This window comes from Hemiscyllium ocellatum, chromosome 42 (genome assembly GCF_020745735.1).
Source record: "Hemiscyllium ocellatum isolate sHemOce1 chromosome 42, sHemOce1.pat.X.cur, whole genome shotgun sequence".
NCBI lineage: Eukaryota > Metazoa > Chordata > Chondrichthyes > Orectolobiformes > Hemiscylliidae > Hemiscyllium > Hemiscyllium ocellatum.
Window position 1 is genome coordinate 30,965,192 of NC_083442.1, and position 26,404 is coordinate 30,991,595.

At 38.8% G+C, this 26,404-nt stretch overlaps 1 protein-coding gene across 6 annotated transcripts in view; it reads right to left on the reverse strand.

Moving 5' to 3' along the window:
* The window catches only part of hmg20a (high mobility group 20A), a 52,529-nt gene extending 29,974 nt beyond the window's left edge, over positions 1-22,555 (reverse strand). For 2 of the 6 annotated variants that reach the window (XM_060853876.1, XM_060853873.1), the window contains exon 1: positions 22,351-22,555. The gene's annotated coding sequence lies outside the window, so the exon portion shown is untranslated. The remainder of the gene's footprint in view (positions 1-22,350) is intronic. The other 4 variants (XM_060853875.1, XM_060853872.1, XM_060853874.1 and 1 more) reach the window with 4 other exon arrangements.
* Between the last annotated feature and the right edge of the window lie 3,849 nt (positions 22,556-26,404).

The window sequence follows — 26,404 nt, forward strand, 5'->3', positions numbered from 1 at the left end:
AAACATACTAAAAAGAACTAAAGAAGAGTGTGAAGAATTAAGCCATGGACTGGAAATGCTTTTTGAAATGGACTGCTGTTCATGATAAGAAAGGGTTTAGCATAAGAATGTCAGCATGGATGGTAGCCATACTGCATCTGCCAACATCACAAACGATGTGTTCAGCTAGTCTTTGTCAACAAAGAAGTTTTTATCATTCAGTGAATGGTCCAACTACAATAGCTGCTCGATATTGTCAGTGAAAGGACTGAGCTATTTTACTGCTATGGCCTGGAATTAATGAATTGCGGATACTGAGTGAGTGCTTACAAGCAGCAAGATGGGCAATGGATACTCTGGCTGTCCAGTTGTAGCACTAGCTTGAAGTGATGTCAGCAGCATCAGCAGGAATAGGCTATAAGTTTTCTGAGAGCTCCTACCCAATTTCTGCCCAGTGCAGGCTGTGGAAATCAGTTTGATTTCAGACCTTGTGCAGGCCAGGGATACCTTGCCGTAAATCCAAACATCATGCCAACTTTGGCTGTGGTGCCAGTTGGTGGGTTATTGCTATTCTCAAGCTGCTGTGTTAGAAATAACAAAACAAGCCAAGGAGGAAATCTCACTTCTGAGCACCGTCCACTGACTAATGTGAGAAGTCCACAAAAACAGACCTCAATAATTGACAGGCTCAGGTAGGTGTTTTTAAAAATTCATTTATGGGACGTAGGCAACACTGGCTTGGCAAGCATTTATTATCCATCTCTAGTTCCTCTTGACAAGATGGTGGGTGAGTTGCTGTAACATTAAAAGATTAAATTGGAATATCTCTCTGGACATTAATGTAATATTAAAGAGTTGAACTGCACTGACTGATCATTCTGGACGTGGATGGGGACAACATTCATGCAGGAATGCAGATGGCTCCCACTTCATTTACAGTGTCTTTTGCTACTACTATTCCCTTTACTCTTATCAAATTAAACTATCATTCAATCTCTTCCATTTAGAAATGCTTTCCAGCCAACCTCTGTAGCTAGGTATATTACACCTATATTGTCTTGGGAGAATCAGGATTCTGATTCCTGATGAAGGACTTATCCCCAAAACGTTGATTCTCCTGCTCCTTGGATGCTGCCTGCCCTGCTGTGCTTTTCCAGCACTACACTCTCAACACAAATTACTGAGTCAGGAAATTGTCTGCATAACGATTCCCCAGGATTAGGGCATTTGCAATTGCATTATCTCCAAGGATGATCTCATCCTGGGGTAACATGTGACTGCGAGGGAATGGCTGGTGGGGGGGAATTGTCTTGAATGTCATGTGACTATGGTAAATTGGCCAGAGTATTTGTGAGCATGACCATCTGACTCGTTTAAGGGAATGGTTTCCTTTGTTCAGGGCCTCGTTGACCTGACTTCGCATGCTTTTGAAGAGGGTCAAAGGGGTCTATCTAGCTGGTACAGGCTTTAATAAACTTTAAACGTTTGTAGAAGTTGGTGTCTGCGAATTGCATCTCGTGTGTGAAACCTTGGGAAAGGACCTAAAACTACTGCAGTCCATGTGCTACATAGACAGGCCTACAATGCCTTTGGGAGAGAATTCCAGGATTTTGATCCAACAATGCTGAGAATGGTGATTTATTTTGAAGTCTGACTGGTAAGTGGCCTAGATGGGAACTTGCAGATGGTAGTTGTTCTCTGCTGCCTTTGTTATTCTCTGCTGCCTTTGTTATTCTGATAAAAGTAGTTGCAGGTTTGGAAGGTTAAGATTAGGGTTAGGGTCATATTTTCTGTGGGGCTTAATTCCTTGCTAACATTCATCATCAGAAGGAAAAAAAATAGAATGAAGAAATTTCGATTACTCATATTCCTTCACTGGTAAATGCATTATGTGAGCACTACAGATTAGTAGTATTCAATCTTGTGGCAGTTAATTGATCTTTATTAGTACTGCAGGAAAAAGGGGTGTAACAACAAACTGTCTCACTGTCTTGGAATTTGAAGGGTGAGTAAAATAGAAAAGCAACCAAAAGATTTTAGCTAGGTTTCTACTTCAGATCACCAGCCTGTGAACCTTGTTTGATCATGCACATCTCTGGATGTCTGCTGAAAGCAGTATTGCGATCAACTCTGATTTCCATCAATGCTTAATAGCCTGCCAATATTCACTGTCTCGGCTAATGAAAGACAAATGGCCATTTGAGGAAAATAGCAGATTTATTGGAACCTATGGAATTCACCTGTGTATGAGTCATGGCCATCAGGAGATTTCAGGGCAGAAACAACGACTGCTGCATTCGCTACAGGTCATAGTGTCCTTATGAAGCACTCATACTTCATTCTTCCTTAGTTTGTCATCAGAAACTTCAACTTGGAGCCTACACACTTCATTCTCTTGTAATTATTGTTTTTCTTTATTTTAGCCATCAACTAACAAAAGACCACAACTTTTGTCACCAAATTCAACTTCTCAGTGCCTTCAGCAAAATGAGAAGTGCAAATGCAAATTGAGTGCTATCAGACTCACTCTGGCATTTTCACGTGCCAGTCCATACACTGGTATAAGAGCAAGACAGTTTGGGGTCTGTTGGATGTGGAAGAAATTACTGAAAGCAATTGATACCAGATAGATAATTGGACAGGATTACTATCATGTGTAATGTTCCAGAAACATACTGGAAAAGAACACTGTTGAACCACATTACAGTACAGATAATTTGAGATTTACCTTTATCAACTGTCTTTATTAATAAACCAAGGCCAGTATAAAAGTCAAGAGATAGTCAGTAAAATTAAAGCATAAAGGATGGGATGTAATATAATTGAATAATGATTGGCTTGCAGGTAGGAAACAGACAGCAGGAATAAATGATCATTCTCAGGTTGGCAGGCTGTGACTACTGGGGTACCACAAGGGCCAATACTTAAACCCCAGCTGTTCACGATACATATCAATGACTTGGGATTTGGGGTCCAAATGTAATATTTCCAAGTTTGTGGATGGCACAAGGTTGGATGGGAATGTGTGCTGTGAAAGAGTGTTTGGATTGACTTAGTGATTGTCCGTGAACATGGCAGATGGAAGATAATGTGGAAAAATGTGAGATTATCCACTTTGGTAGGAAGAACAGATGTGCAGATTATTTCTTAAATGGTAAGAGATTAGAAAGTGCAGACACACAAAAGGACCTGGATGTTCTCATCGATAAGTGAAACTTGAAAGGGTTCAGAAAAGATTTACAAGGATGTTGCCAGGGTTGGAGAATCTGAGCTATAGGGAGAGGCTGAACAGGCTGAGGCTGTCTTCCCTGGAGCATTGGAGGCTAAGGGGTGACCTTATAGAGGTTTACAAAATTATGAGGGACATGGATAGGATAAATAGACAAAGTCTTTTCCCTGGGGTTGGGGAGTCTGGAATTAGAGGGCATAGGTTTAGGGTGAGAGGGGAAAGATATAAAAGAGACCTAAGGGGCAACTTTTCACGCAGAGGGTGGTACGTGTATGGAATGAGCTGCCAGAGGATGTGGTGGAAGCTGGTACAATTGCAACATTTAAGAGGCATTTGGATGGGTATATGAATAGGAAGGGTTTGGAGGGATATGGGCCGAGTGCTGGCAAGTGGGACTAGATTGGGTTGGGATATCTGGTTGGCATGGACAGGTTGGACAGAAGGGTCTGTTTCCATGCTGTACATCTCTATGACTTTAAGTCTAACATGCAAGTGCAGCAAGAAATTAGAAAAGCTACTGGTATTTTAGTCTTTGTCATGAGGTTAGGCCTGGAACCTTAGTTCAATTATTTCGCACCTTGATTAGAACGCACCTGGAGTCATGTGTGCAGATTTGGTCCTTTAATGTCAGGCAGAATATTGCTGCATTGAGTGAGCCTTGTGGGAAAGTGAAGGACCAGTGGGTTTTTCTTAGAGAAAGAGGTTACCATTTAAGATAGATAAGGAGGAAATTCTTCTCTGATGGTAATGAATCCGTGGAATTGTTTATTGCAGGGGGATGTAGAGATTGGGACATATTCAAGGCTGAGATAGACAGATGTTTAGTCAGTAAGGCATTCAAAGGTTATGATGCTAAGGCAGGGAAGTGGGTTATCAGATCAACTATGATCTCACTGAATGGCAGAGTGGGCCAAATAGTCTATTTCTGCTCCTACATCTTGTGGTTCTATGGAGTGCAACAGAGGACCGCCAGACATGTTCTGGGTGTGGTAAAAACTGGGCCTGTATTCTCTAAAGCTTTGCAAAGTGAGAGGTGATTTGATGGAAACTTACAAAATACAGAAAAGGGGTAGACAATTAGGATGTTTCTGCTGCTTAGGGAGTCTAGAACCAGGGTACATCATTCCAAAATAACAGGGAAATCATTAGGACTAAGATGAGGGTAAATTATTTTATTCAGAGGACAATAAAGCTGTAGAATTCTGAACCAGAGAAGGCTGTGGGATCTCAATCACTGAGTATGTTTAAAATAGAAATTGACAGTTGCCAAGGTTGGAAAGTTTGAGCTGTAGGGAGAGGCTAAATAGGCTGGGGCTGTTTTCCCTGGAGCATTGGAGGCTGAGGAGTGACCTTCTAGAGGTTTATAAAATCATGAGGGGCATGGATAGAGTAAATAGACAAGGTGTTATCCCTGGGTTGGGGGACGGGGGTCCAGAACTAGGGGGCATAGGTTTAGGGTGAGGGGGAAAGATTTAAAAAGGTCCTAAGGGCCAACTTTTTCACGCAGAGGATGGTGGGTATATGGAATAAGTTGCCAGAGGAAGTGGTGGAGGCTGGTACAATTACAACATTTAAAAGGCATCTAGATGGGTATATGATCAGGAAGTGTTAAGGGGGATATGGGCCAAGAGTTGGCAAATAGGACTAGATTATTTTAGGTTATCTGGCTGGCATGGACAGGTTGGATTGAAGGGTATGTTTCTGTGCTGTACGTCTCTATGACAGATCCATAAAAAAACACTGAAATTAAGGGATATGGAGATAATGTAAGGGAAAAAAACATAAAATAGATAATCATCTAAGATGGTATTAAATGGCTGAGCAGGCTTGACAGTCTGAATGGTCTATTCTTGCTCTTATGCTTCTAAATGGATGATATGATTTAAATTAGAATACAAGAAACATATAATGATCTGCATTTCACTGATTATTAGGAATTTGAGACAGCATCAGGCAAAACATATTGGAACTTGTAATCCATTTATTCGATTGCATTGGCAGATGGCATGTAACCATGGTAACACATTGAAGAAGCAATCTAACAATTTTGTTGGATCAGCATGGGTGTGGGACGAAATTATTGTACTGTCGTGATTTCATTCAATGCATTTGTTATTTTCTGTTGGCTAAATGCATTGATAAGGTTGGAACACTGCATTTTTATTTCTTTGGCCTGGATTGAAATCTATCCCAGACTGAAGATTTCCTAACAAACCCTTAAAAAAAAAGTCCTCTTGTGCAGGTTCCCACATTGTATTTTAACCTATAACCACTAATTTCCCATCAGAGGTGGTATAGGTATTTCTAATCAACTTGTTTAGAGTTGTTTTTATATCCAACTGTAGTAGGAGGGTCTTGAATTCAGTCCTCCTAGCTCAGAGGTAGAAATACTACTAATGTATCACAACAGCCCGTTTGAAAAGTCACATACTCACATTAGAGACAGTTCAGAGAAGGCTTAATTGGTTTACACCAGGTAAGGTTGAGAATGGTGATTTTGTTGAAACATATTTTGACAGAGATTGACAGAATTATCCCCTTTGTAAGAATGATGAACTGGGGGAATAGTTTCAGATGGAGATGAGGAGGAATTTCTTTTCTCACGGACTGTGATTTTTCAAATTCTGTATCCCAGGCAGCAATAGAGGCTGAGTCATTGAATATATTTAAGGCTGAGACAAACAGATTCTTTAACTACAGGGAATGCTAGGATTACAGTGAAGAGACATGAAAATAAGAGATTGAAGCAGGATCAGACTTTTTGAATGACAACAGTAGGCTTGAGGGGTCTCTTATGCACTGTTCCATGACTTAGTACAAATGGGGTCACTGTCATTAAGAACAATCTTGTAAGTTACATGCATTGTTGTATTTGGGTATAAGCTACATAACAGAATCAACGCAAAGAAATTTTCATTGCATTCAATGTTCAGTGCATGACTGGATTATATTTATCAGAAGGATTAGAGAAGAGAAAAGAAAGAATGCCTCTTTCCCAGGATTGATATTTGTAGAAAAGTTGTCCTCTTCTGGGCCTCCAGAAAAAATAAACTGGGATCCAAATGCAAAACCCTGGGGAACGATGCACTGCTGAGGTTTGGAACAGTAAGAAGGTCAAAGTATTTAAACTCTGTAAACAAATGATTTGATTTCAGTGTCTGGGAAACAGTACATTAAACTATGCATTAAATGAGATATCTTTGTTATGGTTAATCACTGAATCCATTTACACTTGGATGGGGCAGGTGAGAGGTTATTATCTGTGATGCTATTCCTTCTATGAAATAAATAGTTTGAACAGCAGGGAGAATATTTTCCAAATTCCCATGCTAATTCCAAATTCAGTTCCCATATAGAATCAACATCTGGCTGACCAACTCCACCAAAGCAAACAGTCAACCCAAGACTAATGAGGAAATGCTTGATCAGGTTGACAAACAGAATGAAGCTAAATTATAAGTTGACCAAACTGCATTCTGTGCAGGAAAGTAATGTGTAAGATAGTTTCTATATTTAAATTCTTCCCGTGCTGAAGCAAGGAGAAGTTAACATTCTTGCTAGGTTCTTTACAAAACAAGTTGTTCTCCTGCATTCATGAAAAAACCCACAAACATTTGGTTCATGGTTGTGCCTGGTGACAGCATAATTCTAGAGGCCTATTTGGTTATTCACCTTTGTGATATCATTAAGGTAGGAGAGTATGGCTTTAAACACATTGCTCCTCAGTTTTTGAAATGTTATTTCATTTTTGAAAAATCAACTTCAGCAATGTTCTCAGAATGGCTGGCAAATATCTAGTTTTCCCTTGGTCTTCCTGACTAAAAGGACTGAGTAAGATGACATTTAATAACAAACCATGTTGATCTCAACCAGAAAGGGACAGCAGAAGAAGCATCACAGCCACAGAGGGGAAGAGTTGCTGCGCCTGATTGCAGCTTCTCCTGTCTTCCACTTTGTATCAGGCCCCACTGAAACACACTATCTTAACTCTCAGCCTGTACCCTCATGGTGCACACAAGGACACCATCACATACGAAAGCAGATCTAAACACAAGTTATTGTTCTCAGGTGGGAGGTTAAAATACTGCAGAGGTAAGTTACGATATCACGTATTATTTGGGATTTATCCACACTTATAGACCTCACCATGTGCTGGCAGAGCAGAAACTATCGCAGAAACTGGAACCGGAGTGATCAAAATGCTGGACTCATAAAACTTACATTGTAAAGTGCCAGCTCAATTAAATGGGGTTAAAAGGCAAATCTCTCCAAAGGACCAGTAAATACTTCTCAGTGGTTCAAGCTGACTGCCAGCAAATCATAAGAGTACCTTGGCATGAGCTGGAACTAAATAGCCATATTTAGTAAAGGAGCCTAATACTGACTTTATCAGTTGGGTATGTCTGTCTTAAAATATTGTTTATTTGGCACTACACTTAATTCTTTCCATCCGTATTTTCTGTGGAATTTGTACTTTCAGAGCTGATTTATTAATAAATACTGAATGGCCTAGTTTCATCAGTAAGCCATTAAAACAAACCCAAAATTAGAGGCGGGTAATGTAAATGGTTACATCTTTTCCAATTTCAAAGCTATACATATGACTTATATAAGTTAAATGGTCATCAACAGAAAATTGACAGCTATTACTGTGAAATTTACTTGTAATCCCAATTTAACAGCAATATAAAAATATAGAAAATAGTAGGAATAGGCCATTCGGCCCTTTGAGCCTGCTCTGCCATTCAATATGATCATGGATGATCATCCAATTCAGTGCCCTGTTCCAGCTTTCTCCTCATAGTCTTTGATCCCTTGGCCTATGAATGATATCTAAAATCTTCTTGAAAACATTCAAAGTTTTGGTCTCAACAACTTTCTGTGCCATAAACTCACTAATCTCTGGGTGCAGAAATTTGTCACCTTGGACCCAAATGGCTTATTCTGGTATCATTAAACTGTGTTACAGTGATATTACAAAATACCTATTTGGTGGTTGCTTATTCCAGGATATGGAAAGCTAGTTCAACTTATTACAAATACGTAAATTGCAAAGCAAAGAATGTTAAATTCTCTGCATCTGCACAGCCTCAAGAAAAATAACCTTTGACAATCTCAAATGGCTGCCGCTGCCCACAACAGAAGACTTTCACATTTTCATAACAGATGTTTTGCCAGCTGAGGTCTCAAAAACTGTACCTTTGAAAACTTGCTAGAATAAAATCGTACAGAGTGCTTAAGGCAGCAGTCAACACTTGTTGGATCCAGAATTAACAGTGAATTCCAGTCCAAAAGGAACCTACAGCTTATTTATCATACCACAAGAAAACAGTGGTATTGTCCTAGTCTTTCTTGGACAGCAGTCTGTTGTAAACCAGAATTCAACATCAAGGAGGATACAGCGATACATTACAGAAACAGACAAGTTTGAGAACTCAACTTCTTCAGGACATCACAAAACCAAGTCTCTCTGATTTAGCAACGTAACTAATCTCTGAGGAAAGTATACATGAACAAATGAGGTGAAAGTAAACTCTGAATATGTTAAAGACATTTTCACTTTGAAATTTAATATTTAAGCTCATATGAAAAATGGCAACTGACTAACAATGCTGTTAGCCTGGCAAACGTAAGCCTATCTCCAAGGAAGAGGAAAGAAAATATAAGAAGGTCGGGTTACATCTTTGATGTTTACTCTGAATTAGAACAAAAATAAGGCCATTATTGATCTCACCATCTCTTAGAATATATAAAAAAAATGAGATTTCTGCTCCTGATCTGCATCAGGTGATTGTTAAAGCACACATGTGACAACTGGATGTGCAGTGATCCTCTCCGCAGTCAAGTAACTGCCCCACATTCATGATCATTCCCACAGACAATTATTGGATACCTAACCACTAGTAAACAGCACCTTTAGCAGAGGTGAAAAGAAGTTGCAAAATAAGAAATGAATTCAAGGCAGTAATTCCAAACATTAAACAGACTGTTGTAATGATATCTCACATTCCAAAGTAATATGAGTTTATATTGTTTTAAAATTTTCTCTGATGGATCAATTATTCTCCTTTTAGTTGAAAATCTAACAGGTTTATACTATAGACACATAGTTTTTGCAACCACAATATTCCGTGCTAGATAACCATGGCTAAAAGGTTGAATAACTATACCTGAAACTAGTTAAAAGTACAAGAGAATGGCCTCAAGGAGATTGAACAGGGCAAAAGATTTTGATACTGATGTAGATTCAATATAGCAGGAGTAACGAATGAGCTGGTTTTGCTGGCTCACCTCACTGGAATGCATGATAGTCCTAGTTACAGCTGTTAAGTACTTACCAAGAACTTGTAGCATCAGTGAACAGGTGCTCTGTGATGAGAGCTTATGTTGAGTAATTCACACTTATTAAGCTGAGAGGGAGCAGTGAGAAACAGAGGAGACAGAGAGCAAAATAAGGACGGATTTTAGGAACCTTGGCTTTTGAGCATCAGAGTGATTCAAAGGTGGTCAATTTATGCTCTCAGGAAATGGAAAGATGCCATATTGTTACAACACACCAGAGTACATCAAACCTAGGCCATCTGCTCAATGTCTGATATGATCATCAACACCCACAATAATTAGATGGTTGACAGATTAACAGAAGATTAGTTACCTTATACACAAGACTCATTAACAACATTATCATTGCAAATTGCAAACTGAAATTAGCAATATTGACTTTAATGACTAACAAGATATATGTGGTACTTCAATTTTTTGGGGGGATGGTGGAAATGTGGGCGGTAAGGCCTAAGATTACTAAAGGTGAGACATCAATCTGCACGCAGTGGCAACTAGTTTCCAAATCAAAAATCAGGACATTGACACCATTTAAGAGAATTTCATAGTCCTTAAACGATTAACACAGTCAGGATTTTACAGAAAATTCAGTGACAAACAGTTACGCAAAGGGGTCGGATGCAAAGAGAGCAAAGAATGAAGGACATCTCAATCTTCCACCCCATCATACCCCTGAAAGGTATGTCTGTGTGTCATTTATTTAAAAACACACAGGTGCTTTCAAGGACTGGTTTTATGCCATTTCAACTGCAAATATTTCTTTAGTTAGCTGGCAATGCACAGTGGGCTCCAGCATCCACAATCTGAACTGAAATGTTACTGAACCACACATTTTCAACAGCTGTGACACTGAAATTGATTCATATGAATGGGAGGGAAACACATAGAATTCACATGCAAGAAACAAGCCTTTCAGCCCAAATGGTCAACAATGATAATGCTGAGCAGGTTTGGCAACATCAATGGACAAAGAAGTGGTGTTAACATTCCAGGTCATGGTCATTCAACAAACTTAGGAAAAGTTAAATGCCCAAAATAAAAGCCAAAAGGTGCTGGAGAAACTCAGCACATCTGGCAGCAACTGTGAAGACAGAAACTGAGTTAACATACTGGGAACAGTTAGTAGAGTAAAAAGTGAGGTCTGCAGATGCTGGAGATCAGAGCTGAAAATGTGTTGCTGGTTAAAGCACAGCAGGTTAGGCAGCATCCAAGGAACAGGAAATTCGACATTTTGGGCCAGAGCCCTTCATCAGGAATTCCTGATGAAGGGCTCTGGCCCGAAACGTCGAATTTCCTGTTCCTTGGATGCTGCCTAACCTGCTGTGCTTCAACCAGCAATACATTTTCAGCTCATACTGGGAACAGTTGAAATGATAAGAGAAGAAGAGTCTTCAATGGAGGTGGCCAGAACAAAGAAGATTTAAGATAAGAAGAAAGAAATTAAGTGGGGCATGAATGGGCTGAAACAATGGGTCCACCAGGACAAATCTGTCTGTGGAACGAAGAATCTGGATGTTTCAGCATTCAGGGAGTATGGAGATGGGAAGCAAAGTTCCCTCCAAGCTATGTCGCCACACCGCTGCTCCAAAGGTCGATGCAATTATCTGATGCCTTTCATAGTACAAATGCTTTGGAGGTTTGTGCAGAAAATAAAAGAGGGGGAAAAGTACATGGGAAGCTGTAGAGAAGGTTTGTGGAGATGAGGTCAATGAGAATCCTGGAAATAATGGTCGGTTGTTGGGATCAGGATCCAAAGAGAGGAAAGAGGAAATGTCAGGGAGTTGGTGATTCTCTGCCACACAGAGTTTTGGTAAAGTTAGAAATGTAACAGTTTTTAAGTAAATAAAATGGGTGAAGTTGCACAAATAACAAAAGGAAGGTTTGTGAAAGGATGCAAGACAGCTGACATTATATGACAAAAGAACTGCTAGAGCAGAATCAAAGGGAGTGGGAATGGGACAAAAAAAGAAACATAAACAAAATGGATCCAGAGCTGTGAATGGGAGAATAGCAAACAGCTATTTTCTGAAAGCAAGACCATGGGGAAAATAAATTTAAGACCGACATACGTGAAGGAAAAGATACAAAATAGGGGAGCAGAGATTGCAGTCTGAAATTGTTGTTAGTTAATGTCGAGTCCAGAAGGCAGTAAAGTTTCTAACCTGAAAATGAGGTGTTGTTCAAGTTTACATTGAGCTTCAGTGGAACACTACAGCATGCTGAGGACTGAGATATCAGTGTGAAAGTAAAAGTCTCCAGCTTGAAACGTCAATTTTCCAGCTCCTCGGATGCTGCCTGACCCGCTGTCCTTTTCCAGCAACAGACTCTCAAACAAGAGAACTAAAAGTGGTAGGTCACTGGAAGCTCAGATCATGCCTGTGAATTGAATGGAGACATTCTGCAAAGCTGTCACCCAATCTATGTTTGACCTATCCAGACTACACTGTGAACAGCAAATACAGTTCAGCATACTGTTTCTTCTCAAAGTCATATCTCTTCCTTGGATTCTGCTCCAGTTATGCCAGCTATTCCAGCATCTCACCCAACTGTTCAATATTTCACACTGAATGTCAGCAAGCTAATCAACTGCAATGCTTCATCATAACCAATTTTTCATCTACATACATAAAAGGGGCTTCCTGGCAGTGGTCATATTGACCAGAAACACCCTCAGGCCTGATCCAGAAGCCAAGTACAGAAACCAATTAAATTCCATCTGCTCCCTTGGTAAGTTCATCAGCTCAGTGCAGTTCAGATACTGAACTTTGGGCCTTCGTAAAGTGGTCATTAAATAAATCACTTGGAGAAAGTATTAAATTTAAAATGGCCACATTTTAGAAGATCTGTTATTGGAAGTTGCAACAATTGCAGTGCACTGACAAGTTTATTTAATAATTATTTAGTATAGTGCTACTCTAAGTGATCAATTTGGCATTATTCATGGATGATGCAAGATAGTGAGTGGGAGTGGGTTATTTGACTGAAGCATATACCCAGTCAAGCCAAACCACGTCCTTAGGTCTTGCCCAAAATGCTGCACTTCAACTAGGCATTGGTGGGAAGTAATCAGGAACCTTAGGTTAGATGGGCTGGTACCTATGGAATCACAAAAACAAAAATTACTGGAAAAGCTCAGCAGGTCTGGCAACATCTGTGGACAGAAATCAGAGTTAATTTTTCAGGTTGAACGACTGTGTTTCTTAGAACCTATGGAGTCACACCTGACTATGGTTCAGCAGCTTCAAGAGAGAGAGGAGGAGGTATAAAAATGATTTTAAAAATGTTAACTGCAGCTTTTTGCTACTTTCTGGCAGACAAACCTAATTATACTTTCAACTCATATTGTACAGCACTCAAGAATAAGACTGCCCATCAATCACAAAGCAAATTAGCAAAGCAGAACAAGAACTATTTCTCCTTCAGGGATGCTGGGATTTTATGAAATATTAATAACTTACTGTACTCTTTATTAGTTTACAGAGTAATGGTATTTAGAAGAACATGCATGACATATTTTAAGCAAACTGTAGCTCAATGAACATACTATTAAGACGGGTTTAATACTAGAGTGATTTTTACCCAAACCACCCAATGGGAAACTAATTGAATTGAACTGGCTTTGATCAGAAACTACAATCAGTAGGTTTGGAAGATTAGGATAATTGCCTGAACTCTTGATTTGGAGGTGCTGGTGTTGGACTGGGGTGTACAAAGTTAAAACTCACACAACACCCGGTTATAGTCCAACAGTTTTATTTGAAAGCACTAGCTTTTAGAGCGCTGCTCCTTCATCAGGTGGTTGTGGAGTATAAGATAATAAGACACAGAATTTATAGCAAAAGTTTAGTGTGACACAACTGAAATTATATATTGAAAAAGACCTGAATTGTTTGTGAAGCCTTTCATTTTTTAGAATGACCACGTTGGTTTCAGTTCTTTCATATGTAAATCCCAGAACATTTTTTAAAATTACATTCTCAAGTGAACTTTAACAATAAATGTCATGTCGGCCAAGATAATGCATTGAAGGTATGAAGTGATCTATATGAGGCTGTCTGTGCCCCAAAGTTCAGACTGATTCTATTTCTAAAAAAAGAGTTTTACAGAATCTTAAATGGATTCATGCAGTTTGAGAGCAAAATGTAATGGGATGGCCTCAAACGGGACCTTGGGTTCCTGTCACACTACAGGTGACCCCACTGCACTACACACTCACGCAGACCCTCTCTCACACACAAGCTCTCCCTCATACGTTCACACATACACACCCACATTCACACCCTCTCACAGACTTTTATCCCTTTACACTCACACACATACTCTATCACAGAATCACTCATAATGCCCCCCCCACCACCCACAACACACACCCACATAAGTCTGTGGGATGAATTTGTATTTGCAGAATTATATTTTATTTTGCTCAAAGATTGCATGAATCCATATAAGATTCTGAAAAACCCTTTTTGAAATAGAATCAGTCTGAACATTGGGGCACAGATAGGCTCACACAGGACATTATCTGGGCTAAAGTAGCACTTATTGTTAAAGTTCATTTGAGAATGTAACTTTTTTCTCAAGTTCTGGGATTTACATATGAAAGAACTGAAACTAACATGGTCATTCTAAAAGATGAGAGACTTAATAAACAATCCAGGTCTTTGTCAATATTATAATTTCAGTTGCATCACACTGTAAACTTTTGCTATAAATTCTGTGTCTTACGATCTTATACTCCACAACCACCTGAAGGAGCAACGCTCCACAAACTAGTGCTTCAGAATAAACCTATCGGACTCTAACCTGGTGATTTTTAACTGTGGACCTGAATTCTGTTGACCAGAAATTATTTCTAAATTATGTTTGATACATTTTTCAAAAAGAAGAATCAGAAATAAACAGGCGCCAGGGTGACTCAGTGCCTCCTCCTTCCTTGTTGCCTTTCCCTCTGGACCAATGTCCTCGACCTCAAGCAGTAGAATGAGGAATACAATCATTGTAAATAGTGCAATTAGATAGGGAAGTGAAGAGGGAGGAAAAAGCAAATTTATGTCCATGCAAAGTCTATCATACCCCAAAACATTTGCTGTCAAGTAGTTACTTTTGAAGTGTAGTCACTTGTTTAGAAAATGCTATGTCCAAATGTACACAGCAAGGTGCTACAAAAACAATAAATTACCAATTGAGGGGTTTTTGATTGTATTCTCTTAGGGAGGAATCTTGGCACAGAAGTATTACAATTTATATTCTGGGTAAGTTCATATAGATAATATTGAAAGGAGAGCACCCACATCCTGTTTCCCATCCACCAAAACACCTACTGTCTCGAAATATTCAAATTGATTTGTCAGGCATGACCTGCTTTTCACAAGTTAATTTGAAACGATCAGGTCATACTAAGTACACATTCATTCTGTCCCCGGTTACAGATTCCAGGAATGTCTCAAACTTTTGTTAAACTGACAATGGGAGGTTTCAGACACACCCGCAAGATTAAAGGTGGTCTTGGTTTCATGTTTGATTCAAAAACATCACCTCACTAAAAGACACGATTCTACCACTATTGCAGTGAAATATCAGCCTCAATTATGCATTCAAGTGCTCACTTAGAGCTTGAGAGTAAAACTGCACACTGGACATTTGTTTGGATAAATAAAAGGAGAAAACATGATAGTTTTGGTTATGAAACCCCTGTGATCAAATCACTTGCTGATATTGGTCAATTATGCTCTCCCAAGAAAACACTGGATTACTGTTAGCACTTAGTGAGCCCAGTCAAGAGATAAACAAAGAAAATTGACAGACCTGAAGTCTGACGGTATGCTCCTTGCCAGTTTAATATCTTTGCACTTTTCCCCCAAAGCCTATTATCATAAAGTGATTGTCTATTATTGTGGACTAATTATAAAATGCCCAGAAAGCAATTGCAATGTAGGTGTTTTCAAATGCACCTTCACTCTTTATTCCAACCAGGCTATGCAGTCACAACTAACTGTCTATTATTCTGTAATTCACTTAAATTCTAGTTTTAGTATTCAAAGGGTTCTAAGTTCTTCTATTAAAAATCCAGTAGACTCCAAATGTACACAATCTACAGTCTGGTAAAACTTTATAATACATGGTGCACTATGTTGGCTGAACTACCCAATAATAATTACCAGCTGGTTGGAATAAAGAGTGAAGCAGCATTTGAAAACACCAACATTGCAATTGTTTTCTGGGCATTTTATAATTAGTCCATTATATCAGACAATCACTTCATGATAATAGGTTTTGGGTGAAAAGTGCAAAGATATTTTCAAATCTATGTCAGGAATGTCTCCGGTCACATGAAAGTTTTTTCTGAGTTCTTCTGAGTGACTATTTTGTTTCTTTCATCACAAGTCTCTTTTTCCTTCAGTTGTTTTTTCATTAAATCTAATCCTTCAAATTGTCCCCTTTGTCTCTGGACAACTCAGCTTTTAACTTAGTTCACAGAATACTTTGGCCTCCCCACCCCACACCTCAGATACTCTAAACGACCCAGCTTTTTGCTGTTCTTTAATTCAAATTTGATATGGAAGATGACTACTACATATACTTTTGTTTCTGTATGAAGAGAAACACTGATTTCAGAAAGAGGTACAGTTCATCAAGATTCTCACTTTAAACAGCCTGATGGTGTTGTGGCTATTATATTGTACAGTGGTCATACTAATTTGTACTAGTTTTGTAATTTTGTAAAAAACTTTAAATCTTTTTTTAATAAAAATATTTATTTAAAAAAACAGCCTTTTGGTAGAAATAGAATGAAGACAAAATATCTTTCACAAAAGTCAAATTAGAGGTTTAGTGCTATCGTGTCAAAAGAGCTGCAGAAATTCAGAACATATTTTAAAAGTTTTTGACAACCTTTTAAAGTCATCTCTCAGAGATCAGAGCCACTGCATCAATAAGGTGTGCTAAGGTAGTTGACTCAGATAGAGGAGGCTGGAAGAACACAGCAAGCCAGGCAGCATCAGAAAGTGGAGAAGTCAACATTTCAGGTGTAACCCTTTTTCAGGACTTCGCTGATATACAGTATATAAAGGCAATTTTGATATTGTGCCGTGCTTACTTTTCAATTTTAATTTGATTTATTATTGTCATGTGTATCAAGGGTACAGTGAAAAGTGTTGTTTTACAGGGGGTGGCATGGTGATTCAGGGGTTAGCACTGCTGCCTCACAGCACCAGGGTCCCAGATTTGCCTTGGGCGACTGCCTTTGTGGAATCTGCACATTCTCTCTGGGTCTGCATGGGTTTCCTCCAGGTGCTCCAGTTTCCTTCCACAGTTCAAAGAGGTGCAGATCAGGTGAATTGGCCATGCCAAATTGCCCATAGTGTTAGGTGCATTAGTCAGCGAGAAATGGGTCTGGGTGGGTTACTCTTCGGAGGGACGGTGTGGACTTTTTGGGCCGAAGGGCCTGTTTCCATACCGTAGGGAACCTAATCTAACCTATACAAGTGCGTCAGGGTAACAGAACAGAGCGCAAGATAGTGTTACAGCTGCTAAGAGACAAATTACCATTAACATTTAAAAAGTTCATTCAGAAGTCTGATAACAGCGGTAAAGAAGCTTTTCTTCAATCTGTTTGTACGTGTATACAAATCTTTATATATCTTCTGCCCGATGAAAGAGGGTGGAAGAGCGTATAAAGGGGTGAGACAGGACTTTGATTATTTCGGTTGTTTTCCAGAGGCAGCAGGAAGTATAGAAGTCAATGGATGAGAGGCTGGTTGTGTGATGAACTGGGCTGCATTCACAAGTCTCTGTAATGTCTTTCAGTCTCGGGAAGAGCACATTGTGATGCACTCAGATAGAATGCTTTCTAACGTTGCATCCATAAAAATTTGTAATTCTTTCTGGACACACTGGATTTCCTTTGCCTCCTAAAGAAGTAGAGGCATTGCATGTGCTTTCTTGTCCGTAGTGTCAACGTAGGTAGCCCAAGACAGACTGTTGGTGATTGTCACTCCCAGGAACTCGGTGCTTTCGACCCTCTCCACCTCAGCACCATTGATGCAGACAGGGGCGTGTCCTCCACGCCACTTCTTGAGTGAAAGACCAACTCCTTCATTTTGCTGATTCTTATCTTTACACCCTGCCATTAAGCACCCTATCTTCTTCTTCTTGTACTCCATCTTGCTGTTGTTTGAGATCTGACTTTCTACTGTGGTGTTGTTTCCAAACTTGTAAATGGAGATGGTGCCGAATTTGGCCAATTGAGTGTAAAAGGGGCATTGTAAGGGGCTGAGTACACAGCCTTACTGGGCACAGGTGTTGAGGATTATCATGGCTGTGTTGTCGTCACCTATCCATAGTGACGGCAATCTGTTGGTCAGGAATTTGAGAATCCAGTTACATATGGGAAAGCAGTGATCTAGTTCCTGGAGTTTGGAGATGAGTTTGTTTGGAATTATGGGGTTGAAGTTGGAGCTGTAGTCGATAAGTAGAAGCCTGTTGTAGGTATCATTCTTGTCCAGATGTTCCAGGGATGCGTGTAGGGCCGGGAACATGGTGTCTTCCCATAAGGGAAGATGACAAATGTTTGCGGGTTAGCTGACCAGAGAGCATCAGGATTTGATTTGGAGATGCCGGTGTTGGACTGGGGTGTACAAAGTTAAAAATCACACAACACCAGGTTATAGTCCAATAGGTTTATTTTGAAGCACTAACTTTCGAAGCGCTGCTCCTTCATCAGGTGGTTGTGGATAGAAGAATGTAAAACAGAAGTTATAACAAAAGATTACAGTGTGATGTAACTGAAGTTATATATTGAAAAAGACCTGGATTGTTTGTTAAGTCTCTCATCTTTTAGAATGACCATGTTGGTTTCAAGAAAGCTAATGGAATACTGGCTTTTATATATAGCAGATATAATTCTTAATCAAGATTCATGCATGCATTTTCTGCAAATTAGTGACCAAGGATGGATCCTGTTACATAAATAACCAACTATCGCACACCTATAGCTTTTGCAGCTGTGATCAAATGATTGAAATCCTTTCTGAGATGTGGTGCCCCCCAGATCTGCTCACAATACTCCAAGTGAAGTGTAATCAGTGTTTTTTATAACTATAAACATAATCTCTATATCACTATAGTCTATCTGCTAGATAGAAAAGCCAGCATTCCATTAGCTTTCTTGATTATTTTCCACATCTGTTCACGATATTTTAAAGATCTATGTACCTGAAATCCCAAGTCTATTTGGACATAGAGGTTAATCTGAGGATCTTCCACAGTTAACACTATTTATTGTGAAAGCTGGCTGAGCCACTTACACAGTTTTTGAAGCCCTTATTAAAAAAAAACATCTATATTTTTTGTTTATTTATGGCTAGTCAAGACACAGTGAAAAGGGTATAGGAAAGTTCAAAGGACCATAAATGATTTTTGAAAGAGGACTTTGTTTAGCACTACTCTTCAAAAAAATGAAATGTGGTATTGGTCTGTTAGTTGGGCAGCTCACACTCATTACTCAGAAATGCGATGTGACTGAGCTGCTGTTCATTCAGTTAGACAACATATTGGCACTCAGCCCAAACTCTAGACCTTTTTTAAATAGAAACTCAATGTGTAAATAAATCAATAGATTGTTGAATCTGTAAATTAATTGGGTTAAGTTGCATCTGTTTGGTTCATCCTTTCTTGTAAATCATAATTTTTCTTCTTGTGCTTTCATTTTTTTGAGTGCTCATGCTGAGAGTAGCAAGGGCTTGAAGGTCAGGCATGGCATGGGTTCCTGGGATTCTGTAGTAATGCATCCATAAAAAATGCCACACATCAGAACTATCCCCTGGAGAATTTCAATTTCAGACAAGATAAAACAGCAGAAAATGGTGGTTGTGGCAACTTCTATTATTGTCAGCATTTTACTTTGAGATGCAGGAAATTAAAACCACAGGCTAGGTGTTGATCCTGCCTTCTGGAATCACTAGAGTCTAATTTTATATTACAACACAGCCTGCAAAATCAGTACTGCAATTTCAATGGGGTACAAGGATTAACTTCTCAACAGTTGTAAAAAGTAAGAAAAATATGAAAACATCAATAAAATCTACTTACACAATGGAATCTGAGGGAAATCTGTGATATAGGGTGAAAGTGAACAAAGCAACATACTGTGAGCAGACAAATATAGCAGGCATATTAAGTGCTGTTAAGATCCAGAAGCTATTGCAGTCCTGATATGTCACTCTAGCTTTGATCTTTCCTCTTTTATTTTCAACAATGTAATCTGCAGTCTCAGGATTCTCAAAAATTATCTAAATAAGAACAAGAAACAAGAGGCTCTAGAAGGTGGCCAGAGTTTACCACATCAGCGTCACAAGTACAAGCTATTATTTGCAACAATGCACCCAACACAACAGCTCAACTGGTAGTGCTACAACCTTAATTTATTATGTTTGTGGGTTCAAGTCCAATTCTAGAGATTTTAGCACAAGTTTCAGCTGACAATGCAATAATTTAACCCCTGAAATCGAGGAATTATTCTTTTAAACCTATGATGTACTCCCTCCAAAGCCATTATATCCTTTCTAAGATGTGGTGCCCATATCTGCCCACAGTACTCCAAGTGAAGTGTAACCAGGTATTTTTTATTAACTGTAACATAATCTCTATATCATTATAATCTATCTGCGAGATATAACAGCCAACATTCCATTAGCTTTGCTGATTATTTTCTACACCTGTTCATGATATTTTAAAGATCTATGCACCTGAAATCCCAAGTCTCTTTGGACATCCATTATTATTTAACTTGGACTGAATCTGTATGATTCACAGAATGTACATGCAAAAAGAGTCTTCAATTAATCAAAGGAAAAACTCTTGATAGCAGCTTAAAATAAATAATTAATGTAAAAGCACATAGATAATTAAAAATAATGTTGGTTATAATTATAAGCCTTTGTTAAAATTTCCATTTCTGGGCAGTAGTGGCATGGGAGCTAATTTTACATCAGAGATTTCAGAAAGAACATCTTTGCTCTATTATGCATCTATCATTAAAACAATTTCAAATAAATCTCAATACCATTTTTTGACAAGAATCTGTCTTATTCCTCTTTGTCACTAATTGAGGTTTCTAACTTCTGAACACTAAGAAAATAAAGATAAAATCACCAAAGTTTTACCAGACCATAGCGCTGCTCATTCATTAGAGACGGACAACTGGTGGTCATTTACCCTGAGGTTCACCACACCTCAGGCAAAGACAGAGGTTGAGAAGGAGAATCCTTCATGGTAACCCCAGTCGGTGCAGGAATTGAAGCCACAGTGTTGGTGACACTGCATCACAAACCAGTCGTCCAGCCAGCTCAACTGAACTGACCCCATCATAGCATAGTATAATGCCCTTGGATCTGAAATCCAAATGGTTCAAATCCCATTTAAGTTTAATTAAAAATCTGGAACTGAAAACTAGTCTCAGTAATGATATCCACAAAACCATCATTAATTGTTCCAAAAACTCATTTGATTCACTAAATGCTTTTAAGGAAGGAAATCTGCCATCCTTTCTGGTACAGCCTACATGTGATGCCAGACCCACAGCAACATGGTTGCCTCTGAAATGGCATTAGCAAGCCAGTCACATCCAGGTTAACTAGTGATTGGCAACAAATGCTGCCTATGATAGTGACCCCTACATCCCACGAAAGAACAAAAAGATCAACCTGTCAGTTTAAAAACACTGCTACAGTTCCTTTCTTTTGTTTCCCCCAAATTTTGCTAATAATAACTAGCACTCAAACACTCTAAATGGCAGAAACCCTTTAATCAACTTGTTCAAACCTTCCATAACTTTTTTTCACTATTATATTAACTTTCAGTTTTCAAATAGTAACTTTAGCAGGTAATATATTGCACTCACTTGCCTATATATATTGCCTTTTGAGTTTAACATTTACCACCATTTTGTAACTAAGGAAGTAAAGCACAACAATCAAATATTTGCATGTTGCACTTCTGTCTTACTGTTTGCTAACAAACATATAAGAAAAAGTGTACATGCATGAATTTATAATCAGTTATATCTTTTATTTATTTAAAAAAATCAACTAGTCATATTTGGCTAACATACCAAACAATAATTTAATCAAAAATGCTGTCATTTTGACTCAGCCAGTAATAAAAACATTTGGTGCAGATGCAGGCACAATGCCAATCTACATTTAGCTACCTTCTATTTCAGTGCAGGAATCACACAATGGACAACAATTATAATTAATGGAAATTGCAATCCAAGAGCAGGTATCCAGGATGTCCAACTGCATGCAACAGGGCATCATTTCCAGACTGCCAGAACTGTAATTTTGGGGGTAGTGTGCAGTTGACAAGAATGGCAACCATCCAACTTTGCTGGGGTATAAAGTAACAAACTTGTGTGATAATATAACCAATGAGATAAACCTACATTTATGAAAATAGCACAAGCTTTTTGGAGGGGTGAGAAGGTTAAGTTTGACAATTGTTCACTTTCCAAGCTCAGGTTTATTACTTGATATTCCATGATTTACTTCTGCCTACCCCACACTGAGAAGAATTGCCAGGCGCACTGTACCTATTCGCAAATCTAATTACTTCTCACCTTAACAAGACTGGGGCTGGCTTAATGTGGTTTAGTATCTTTTTTCTTTAAAACCTGTCTTGCTAGCCTCTGAAGTGAAGGGAGCTCTTTTAAAAAAAAACAAAAAGGCTAAAAACATCAACTACAATTCAGCAAGCTGGACATTGCACAGTAGCCCATTCCCCCTTTGCTTCCTCACACTGACCTGGTACAGAACCGGGCTCCAACTATTGGCTGCACTCTGCTCCTTATAGGGGGGGTTCCACAAATGAACAAAATGGCGTCAATCCCTCCAGCACCGCATCACCAAGACCACGGCGGATCAACCGCCACGCGCCATGGCAACGCATGGAGGGGGAAGGATGGACGGGCGAACGGAACTACTTTCAACGTTTGAAAATCCACCATCACTTTTAAATAAGAAAAAACTTCGCCCACTTATATTCCAATTGATCGTTTTACATTCAGTCAGGAGAAGGAAAATTCAAAAGAAAAGAGGTTACGGTCCCAAAGTGCCGCCGGATTCTTTTGTGTAAGCGGGCGTGTTTTCCTCCCTCTCCCCAGACCGGCTCGGTCTCCGCTAAGACTTTCGGGAGTTGTAGTTTTCTCTAAATGCAGTGTCCAGGTTTAAAAGCTTTGGGAAAGCGTTTGGAAAACTACATGTCCAAGATACACGGCAGGGCCCGGGAGAGGAGAGTTTGGGGACAGCGCTTGAGTTTTTAATTGATTTACATGTAGCTATGTGTATGAACAATATATATGGAGAAAATGTAAAATCGTGTATTAGGAAAAAGCATTTTAACCGTTTCACATCTCATATATTCAATCAGAGTTTTCACAAATTAAGGGAAAATTATTAAAGAATTTCACTACAGTCGGGACATTTTTATTACTACTCTATAATAATACCTTTTATGATGTACTTAGCGGGACATAAACTAAAATCACATCAAGAAAACATGCCCAGTGGCTGTAGAGAAGTGTCAACATATTTTGACCTGAATGGTAATTTGAAATGGTGGCTTGGAGATTGTTATATAGCTTCAAATTTCCACTTATTATGTGTTTGAAGAAGCACAGTCGCTGAGCTCATGTGAAACACTAAACTTTATTATTCAACTGTTGCTCCCATAATGAGGTTTGGTAGGAAATTCCACAACATCAACCCAGGAATGTTGACATATGGCCAACTCAGGATGGTGTGTGTCTTGGAAGGTTGCTTGCAGACGATGGTTTTCCCACGACATTACTGCTTTTGTCTTTCCCTATGAAGTTGTTTAAGAAAAATGGAGCAGGAGAAACCCAAACAGCTTGAAGTGTTTGTTTAACCCAAACTGACTTCTTTGAAAGTTGGCCTGAATCCTAACTCCCTGCTGGTTTGCCTCCATGAATTCCCCACCCAGTTTGATTGTGTAAACTGTTCAAGCAGGGGTGACATGATAACTCAAAGTTAAAAACACACAACACCAGGTTATAGTCAAACGGGTTTATTTGGAAGCATGAGCTTTCGGAGCACTGTTCCTTCATCAGGTGTTTGTGGAGTATAAGTTTTATTTTTGAGACCATTGGTTCTACTTGTTTTATCTGCTGAAATCAGATAGCTCATGGGCTTCAAATCCAGGATTTTCTTGGTCTGTTGTGGACAGTAGGAACTTCTTTTTGCATTGTTGAAAATGCGTTGCTGGTTAAAGCACAGCAGGTCAGGCAGCATCCAAGGAATAGGAAATTCGACGTTTCGGACATAAGCCCTTCATCAGGAACTTTAATTTATAATTTCTAATATGGCAATATGAAAATGTTATCTGAAATGAATAGTCTTTCCTTCAAAAAATTATTTAAAATTAATGACTATCAGAAAACTCCTGTGCTCAATAGAACTCTTTTTAACTTTGATTTCCCTTTAATTACAGCATCTAAATCTGTCAAGTGAATCCTCTTTTATAGTAGGGCCAAAATATTTTGTCAGGGTCTAGCAATGTGCTTTCCCTTCCTGGCCGCAGAAATGTCCAACTGAACGTGCAGAAATTGCTCACTGTGATTCTCACCTTTTAACAGTGACCTCACTTCAAAAGTAATTGATTATCTGTACAATATTTTGGGACACCCTAACATTGTCAAAAATGATATATGAAGTATTTATTTCCTTTCTTAAAGAAAAATGTAAAATCAGAGGTTACAATAGACTGTTCAAATATATACCAAATGTATCCAAAGCATTAACAGTCATTTTTCTCATTTAGTTTTCAAAGTTGATAATTTTCTTTAATTAGTATCTTACATATTCTTAGGCCTGTTGCATAATCTGGTTATAGTGATTACCTTTGTACAGATGCATTGATGTTTCAGTGTTGCACAAATGTGGGTACCTCCACTATAGGCCTTTGTTTTAGAATTTGCTATTCTTCACATGTTATTACCCAGAAAATGCTTTTCTTTCATTCTTATGCTGAAAACATGTTGAGACGCCAGTACCAGACTTGTTTTTGGTCTTCATCCTAATCTGTGTTCAATGAATCTTAGCAAGAAATTTAATGTTTTATGCAAATCTATCCTGTAAATATTTTTATGAATCTCTCTAACTAGTTTCTGATGAACCAAATAAAGTCATTGATTTTCTCGTTACTGTGACGATTGTGTATTCTTCTTCAGCTTTGATATGGTTAACTGCATAAGTTTCTTTGACTCCTCCTTTGGATTTCTAGGGTCAACCAGTTTGGAGGAGAAACTCCCATATATTAATCAATGGTCACTTTTATGGGGTGTGAGAAAAGAAATTGAACATTCAAGAAAAAAAAATCTGTTATTTCCAATGGGGTTTCCATCTTTTTTGCTTCTAAAGTATGTCACCAATTCCAGTGGGAAAGGCTGAATACAATGAAAAACATAGCTATTTTTACAAACTTGGCATTTGGTATCAGGTATTAATCATGCTGGAATTATACTGAAAACTGGCCCTGTGACTAATTCTCAGAACTAGGGACTGTAATACATTCAGTAAATTCAACGATACTGTCACTTTTGCACTGATATGCCATATCAAGTTATTAAGATTATTAACAAAGTATTAAATAATTATTTATTTTTTTCTTCCTGAAGACTCGAAATTGAACAGAATCATTTCTACCATATGTAGATTCTCAATAAGTCAGGAGAAACATCTTGATCTAATTGTAGTAAGAATGTGAAACATGCTATCACAAGGGATAGTTGAGGTAAATATTATAGATTAATTTAAAGGGAAGCTAAACAGAAACATAAGTGAGAAAGAAATAATTTATGATAACAAGACCACATGAAGCAAGATTTGAGGTTCCTGTGGAGTGTGAATACCAGTATGGACAAGCTGAGCTGAATGGATAGGGACAATTTCTATACTGTGGACTCCATGCAATTTCTCATGGGTGAGATTCACTGCATTTAACACTTGGTTAGTCAGGGTATGGCATTCTTCCCTCCATTATTCCTCTACTCACATGCTATCCTCTAAATGCTTCATCACCATATTGCCCCACTGAAGGTCATTCCATCCCAGTTTTCAAACACATTCTTCCCTCCTAATGTTCTCTCACCCACATTCTATCCTTCAAATATTCCCAAATCCAGAATAACCTAAGATACTGAATAAGCAAAACATTTCAAACTGATGCCCTTCAATAGAATGGCATATTCTTTTTACCCCATCAATCCATTTGTTTGAAAACCGCTCATGGCTTGAAAGTTGATCATGTAGACATGCATTTTCTCAGAGCAAAACATGAAATTTTCCACCATCATCTTCTCCCCTCACATTCTTCTCATTCTTCATTCTTCTCTTGCATTTTCTCTCAAACCTTTCTTCTTTGATGCCACACTCAAATCAAATGTGGCATTGATGTCAAGTGCAGCAATTGTCACCTCACCTCTTGGACTAAGGCTGTAATGAGTTCAGGAGCTGATTGGCCCTGGCAGAAATCCAAACTGAGTGTCAGTGTGCAGGCTATTGCTAAGCAAATGCTGTGTGGTAATCAGCAGAGGGTTCCTTTGCCCATACTTGACTTGATGCCATGAGACATCATGAGTTCCACAGTCAATATGGAAAACTTCCAGGGCAGCTCTCAACAGTATACCACTGTGCTGCCAGTTCTGCTGAGTCTGTCCTGTTGGTGAGTTAGGATATGGCTAAGGGTGGTGATGGTGCAATTTGGGACATTGCATTTAAGTTATGATTCCATGAGTAGATTATGTCAGGCTGTATCTGTGAGACAGCTCTCCCAACTTTG